General features: G+C 30.9%; 1 protein-coding gene across 1 annotated transcript in view; it reads left to right on the top strand.

Annotated features, from left to right (window-relative positions):
• Nucleotides 1-7,750, top strand: part of LOC105620907 — a 73,022-nt gene that overhangs the window by 52,977 nt on the left and 12,295 nt on the right. The window lies entirely within an intron of this gene.

The raw sequence follows: 7,750 nt of genomic DNA, 5'->3' as shown, positions 1-7,750 counted from the left end.
ATATTATATATATATATATATATATATATACACACATATATATATATATATATATATATATATATATATATATATAAAACGTTTTATATTTCACACGAGAGCAAGATGATAATAATAATAAGTCAGTACTAAATCACACATTTTAGTGCTTAAGTAGATTTTAAATATTTTCTATATAATTTTATTGTTGTATGAAGGAAAATTCTTTTTACAAATTTGTTTCTCTTTTCAAAATGGGAGAAATGTAATAATATACTTCTACATTAATACAGAGAATATATAGCTGTAAGGCCAATACAAAAAGTACTCCCACAAATTCACGTGAATGTTCTATTTTATCTAATGAAAAGTAAAAAATAAATTAAAAACAGATTTATTGAAAAATAATATTTATTTTTATAATAATTTAATATTTCATGTTAGTTCTGCTTTTTTTTCTCTTTTTTGAAAGAAAATGCAATAAATTCAGAGTGTTTTATATCTATGGTCAAGGTTCTATATATATATATATATATATATATGTACATATGTCTTGTTACATTGCTTTACTCCTGAAAATGTAGCAGAGTTATTTTTGCACATGCAAAAAAATTTTTTAACAAGCAAACTTGAAAATAATATCTATTTCCATCTATTCCGCAATAAATATATTCTCTTTATTCCAAGATGTTTTAATTTGTGAATAGCATACGAAATTTTTGTATATATTATATGCAAATATTATTATATCTCTGCATGTTTTGTATTTTTGCATGCTTGTTTTTGCTCGTGATCGATCTGCCTTTGACACATCAACTGACGTGCGTATATATTAGACATTATCAGGCGGAAGTTGCATTCAGGTAATACGCGTGAGTGCTAACGGCGATTAGCTGGCTTCCGTGTCAGGATTATGAAAATTTATTTCGGCAAGTTCTCCGCTCCTGAGCTTTATCCGAGCAGTTGATTAATTCTGCTCATTTATAAATAACCGCGTAATTGTATAATTACAAGCGAGTGACGAGGTAAATTATTATTTCCATGACTAATTAATCCCGGTGCGAGCGCTAGAACATCAACATGAGGATCCATTTATACTTTACATTTCACTATGTCTGCGTTATCACGACGTATAACGCATTTTTACATAATAAAATTATCTTCTCATGAATGTGCGTGGAAAAGGAAATAATGGAAAGATGAAGCCAAAAGCAAATGCTTATGACGCTCGGAACAATAGTATGAACAATAATATGATATTTAATATATAATATAATAAATTTAAATGACATTTTAACAATTGAACATTCAAATGGAAATTGTAGTTTGAATTTTTTTGTTTTTCTGAGCTGTGCATTAATTTTTTTTTATTTGCGGCGCTAATGATGAGCAGCACGATGAAGAGGCATATTAAAGTCCATTTTTACGTTTCCATTCTTTTCACAGCAGTCAAGAGACATTTCGACGCATTGAAACATTTTTCTCCTTTTTTTTTCTTCTATTCTTCTTGCATTGCGTGCTGCATAAAATGCGGAAGCAAAGCGTTCTTAGAGTCACTCTCGCTGCCGGAAGTATCCGGATGTATGTAACTTTATATCCTGTATAGTAATGCCCGCAATGAAATTACTTACCAGCCCGATGAAAAGCACGCCTGGGTAGAGCAGCAGTATTCAGCCGCTTTATATTCACTTCACCTGCAAACGTTTTCTCTTCTGCTTTTATTTTTCACACGAATTTGCCAGGAGTGTTATACAGGTGTTATTAGCATGCAATTAGAATGTACTTTTATGATCACTTATTAACATCCCCCTCATTAATACTTTTAGCTCCGCATAATTTTTTTGTTCGATATTTAAGCCGTGGCATGTCGCGCCAGTGATACAACTCGATGCTCGGCCCGCCACGCATCAGTGACGCGGCTCAGTATTTAGGCCAATGCACTCGAATGAGTCATCTCGATATTTATAATCGGACGCATCTCGAGACGCATTGACAAGATTTAAACAGTTTGATTTAAACATTTTCAGTTTGCCATGGCAGAATGTTTTTGCTTTTTTCGTTATCTAACTCTGTGAAACCAGAGTTTTGCAGTTATCCATTAGATATTAGATTTCATTGACTAAGACCAACTAATGAAATAAACGGGTCGTTTCATTGGTCAGAAGGGTGAAACTAACTCATTAAAGCTCGGCGAAATTAGGTAAGTCGATCGGTTCAGAAGTTCGGCTTCAAAGATCGCCTGACCGGGCACGGTCTTGTAATTGGATATGCATTCACTTGAGCACTCCTTGCTGACACCTTTGCTTGGTGGTCCATTGAATCATTCGTTATTGCCTTCGGCTATTCACTTTGGTAGCTTTAGCAAAGTGAAAAGCAATACAGAAAGATATGCATTAGAATAGTATAAAGGAAAGGTGCAAAGATAAATAGAGTATAAGAAAATTCATGAAACATCCATTATTCTATTGAATGGAACATTCAGAATCTGACATTTAATTTTATTGGGTTGCATTTTCACTGTCATAAATTATATACGTTAAAATTTTTATACTTTACCGAGAGAAAGTCAAAATACCTACTTCGGTATCTCTACAATCTTTACGTAATATTCTTATTTACGTATTTATAGTCTAGCTAAAATAGGAATTCAGAAGCACATATCCGAAGATAAAAATACCGATAAAGCTAAATTAGTTCGAAAGCAGATTAAATGTACCTAATATATCGGTAATCTATTATATTAAATTCACGTGTAATATAGATATGATGGTAATAAAATATTTTAGTATACATGATATATACATATATAATATATTGTTATCACATTTTGGTAAATATGTGTGTTCGAGCAAATGAGAGAAATTCAATCTCTCACAATATTGCACTTCGGGTATTTACATCCTCGAACTACAATTTGAGATGCTAGATGAGAGCTAGAATATTAATTAAAGGCGCTGAAACTTGCGTGGAAATACTGTGAATGAAAAAATATAGTAGAATAAAAATATTAAAAATAAAAGAACTTTTATAGATTAGATAGTTTTAAACATATGAGAACATAGAGAAAGGGAGGGAGGGGGTAAGGCGACTCACTATATTAATAAAAAAAATTGATATATCTGCTTTTTAAAAGAGTTATAGTCCATGCGACCTTTTTCAATATCCTAGTAGCTATCAATAACTTTATAAATATCTTCCTTTCTCTAACGTGTTGTTGTCAACCCTTGACAGCATTCTTTTAATTATAGAAAATGCTGTAGCACACGCGTATCCACATGTCACTTAACTACGTACTTGATAATTATTCAGAAAAAAGAAAAATAATAAATAAATTTAGATTAAATAGAGCTTTAACATTTGAGTTAAAAATCTTAGTTATAGAGATGTTAAAAAATAACCCTGAATTATATTTTTAAATCTTAGAATAGTAAAAAATGGGTTGGAATAAGAAAGATCCAAACGGAAGGAATAAAAATATGATTGTAAATATAGATTTATATAATGTTTTAAATTTGGATTGTTAAAATATAGTGATGAAAATTTAAGTGGGAAAAAATTTAGTGGGAGAAAGAGAAATTATTGACAAATTATTCATTATTAACAAATTATTCTTATAATTGTATTAATGACATAAAATGTTGCTAAATTGCACAGTTCACATGATAATATAAATAGATAGGTAGGTATACACTAACTGATTGTAAATTCTAAACGATTTTCCTAAGCGAGAAAGAGAAGGCTCATCGTGCTTCCCCCTCGAGTTTTCGAAGGGTTATTCCAGGTTCCAGTTACGTGGCGCGGTCGGTGGCTTTAATGAGTTCGTCGACGAGGCGTGCATAATGCGATGCGCTAAAAGACCCTCATCTCTCATTGTCTTCACGCGGAGACGCTAACGTGTAATGACTGCGCCGCGTGCGTCGCTTTGATGCCCGCCATAGATTATTGAAATTGCGTTATCGTCTAACGAAATGAACTTAGATATGTGAACGGTATAATTGATTTAATGAGGAAAATATAATGATTTGTATCATTAGTGCAGAATTCTTATTATTACATTTTGACTTGATAGATATCACATTCCAATTGTTTCTGCCTTTCTAAAATATGATAAACATCATAAACATTGTAATCGTATATTATAATAAAAGTTTTAATCCTCTGCGAATTATTCTGAATTTCACCATTTATGCCCGTTTCTATTAATATAGATTAATTTTAATCTCGATTTAACTCTTCATTCTTTTCTAATTCTTAGAACCAGAAAAAGATGAAGAGTTAGTTAAGTCGAGATTAAAATTAAACTAACTAAACTACAATTAACTAAACTATATTGACGAACGGACATTCATTAGACTACCTAAATTGCTAAGGAACAGTTGCATTTTTCAAAGAGTTTTTAGGCTTTAAAAAATCTGAAAGAATGCTGGTATGCTCTTTTAATATTTAGGAATATAATTATACAATTATATGATCGGAATGTTTTTTTACATTTCTTTTGTGCATGTCGAATTTTGTTGCAAAAGCAACAAAGTAAAAAAATTGTCTCTGGATCTTTTGAATTTTTTTTGTGGTCTGCAGAGGATTAAGGATCGGTTGTTTGACCATTAGACAAGCTAAGTGACTATATATCTAACAAAATAGAGTGAACAAAGAAAAATAAGAATAAAAGAGAGTGAAAGAGAACGAGTAAACTGAGGTTTATCAAAAGATGGAACCCAGTCTCAATTATCTTGCTTTTAAATATCTAAAGATTTTAAATTAAATTCTTAAATATCTTTAAATAACATATACTGTTAGAAATGTTCTTGAATTTCATTAACATTTAATGTACACTGTAAAAATTTCATGAAATTTAATATATTTTTAAATTACACAATTTGAATTTAATTTTATGACGTTACATTAAATTTAATGTATTTATAACTGAAAAGTATATTTATGTAATGAAATTTAATGTACTTTTCATAAAATTTTATGAAATTTAATGCACACGTTTATTACATTTAAGTAATTATTGTAACTTAATTTTTAATTAAATCATTCATTATTTTTAATTTTGTTCATAACCTTCATTTACATGTAAACTAAATATTTCTAACAATATATAGTTAATTAAAAGAAATATAATTTGATTTGGAATTGTTGAAATGCAGCGAAAAATATTCAAAACTGTATTTTTATTCATGATAATGAAGTGTAAATAAACTATCAGTTTGCAAGATTAATTTCTCGTTAATGGGAGAGAAAACAAAAATGTAAAAAATTCGAATAAAGGGAAATTGATAAAGTTAATTTAGTTTCTAGAGGAAGATAGGCTTAGAGTTATCTCGTGGATTATCTCAAGAAGAAGACAAATTTGCTCGAAATATAGTATAAAAGACGAAGAGTCCTTACTAACCTCGTCATCCTCGATCAAGGTCCACACGTTCTTCATCTCCTTCGTTCTCGAGGGAACCCTGGTCACGCGTAAACGCAATCAGCGAGAAGACGATGTTACGTATATAAAACTTAACGCTCAGTTCGTTCGTTTAGCGTTTTTACTGATCTGTATAAATTGGAGAGACAGCAAAGATATGTCCTAAGGTAAAAAATGATAAATGAGAATCGGAATAGGGAGATGAATATACTATATTGAAGTTTACTATGAAATTTATTATACGTTACGCGAAAGATTCATGCAATCTGTTCATTAAATAAATATACAGAGATATATTGAAAATTGCAAGTAGTAATACGATATCTGAACAATAAAGATGAAACGGTTCGTGAAATTGGTTAATTGATGTCACGTGAATTCTTTATACATTTTGTAGGTCGAATAACGTATAATGTGCGAACATACGCAAACGTAATTTACAATGCACAAATCATTTTCAGTTATCTCTTTTATTAATCATTATATTACTACGCCAATTTTAACTCAGAAATTTTCCAATAATGGTTTTACTTGTTACTAAATACAATATATTTCGAAACTAGGTTACTTAATTTTCCAGCAAAATATTGATATGCTTCAATTATATTATTGAAGCAATATTTTTCCCTGGTTAATATTAATAATTTTATTTTTATTCAAGTAGAATAGGTCAGCTAGAGCCGCACACAATAGAAGTGTGAAATTTGCAATCTTCACTTACTCGAGATACGAACGTTCACCGAATTTTCGGCGTTGAGATCACATTGGAACCGGCCGATTACGCACGAGGTTCCGTACCACAAGACCTCTGAATGGAGTACGTGTCGCCATCAGTGCAATATAATTCAGACTTCTAATTAAAAGAGCGCTCGCACCTGCTCTTTGCTCTCGGCTCTAGTCCGAAATCGTATAATTTCTCAGCCGTGCACGTGAATGTGCGGCGTTCGTTATATTTGGATTCTGAATTGCAATTCCGTTCGAGTATAAAAGAAATCTCGCTTTTATAATGGTGACTTTGTGTACGTTCCTGAAAACTATCACTGGTGCAGAAAGCAACGTCGACATCGCTTGCCACCGAGAGGCAATAAGCCCACGCATTCCCGAACCTTATCCAATTTCGTAAGGTCGACAGTCTTGTTCGTCTCTCTTCTCGATTTTTCTTATATACTTTGTCTACTCCTAGAAAGTTTCGTCTTATACTTTCGAAATCAATGAATAACTAAACTTTATGTCTTCTCATATAAAAATTTTGATATGTTCTATATGTACCTAATATAACAAGTTGTAACCCAATATATCACTACATCTTTAACTTAATTTTGAAATACCATACCTAAGTTCTTCAAAAGTTATCGTGTCAATTTTTATCAACATTAATTATCATTTTTAAAAAATTTATTTTTTATTATTTTTCTTTATAATTCTATTAAATTGATGTTCATAATGTGACGAGTTATTATTATTATTATTGTGATACTATTTATCTTATATTAGTCTTTGACTATTACTGACTGATTATTTTAATTGTTTATATAAGAATTACTTTATTTTTACATTTATAAATTGTCGATCTTGAATGAAAAGTATGTTCACTATATTGGTTATCGAACAATTTCCATTCCTGACTTCTTTTTATAAAAGGAATTTTCTGCCTCTTAGTCGACAGCACAATGGACATTTCTCTGTATATTTCATTTGTGATTATCCAAAGATAGCTTGAAAAATCCAAAGAAAGCCGTTATATTAAATTTTTATTATTAAAATAAATCATTGTATTAAATTATTGCGTTTCAACAATCATTCGGTCCATTTATCTTTTTTTCATTAATTGTTATTTATTTTTGAATAACAATATAATGAATTTATTTTATTGTCATTATTTTTATATCTTAGTAACAATGTTTATAAAATTTAAACTTGAAAAGGTAAATATTTAGATAATATTAAAATAGAACATTTCGTATATTTCGTTTACATTTATCGATACGATGTATAAAAATGTGTCGCGCATCTGCTGCATTTTGTGATGATTTGTATTGGCGTTTAAAACTTCCGTCAGGATCAGTTTTTCCTTTGATCAAGATTTCGTCAGGTCTTTCTACTCGCCATCTACGCAAAAAGGGTTGAAATGGTGATCGTCCATGGGGAAAAGGTTGCGCATCGCGCAGGCGGTGCGGAATATCGGACGCGCCGGATGTGCACCGACCGAGATTAAAGGTGAAAGGGGACGTCGAACTATCGGGGGAAAAAATCTCAGATAAAGTTAATGCCACCTGATAGGCTACGATATGTGAACGATGAAAAACCTGTGAACCTGACTTTGCGTCTGACGAAGTAATCTCTCTCTCTCTCCTC

This window comes from Atta cephalotes (genome assembly GCF_000143395.1).
Source record: "Atta cephalotes unplaced genomic scaffold scaffold00030, whole genome shotgun sequence".
Classification (NCBI taxonomy): domain Eukaryota; kingdom Metazoa; phylum Arthropoda; class Insecta; order Hymenoptera; family Formicidae; genus Atta; species Atta cephalotes.
Note: the sequence above shows the minus strand (reverse complement) of the source record. Positions and strands in the feature narration are given on the sequence as shown.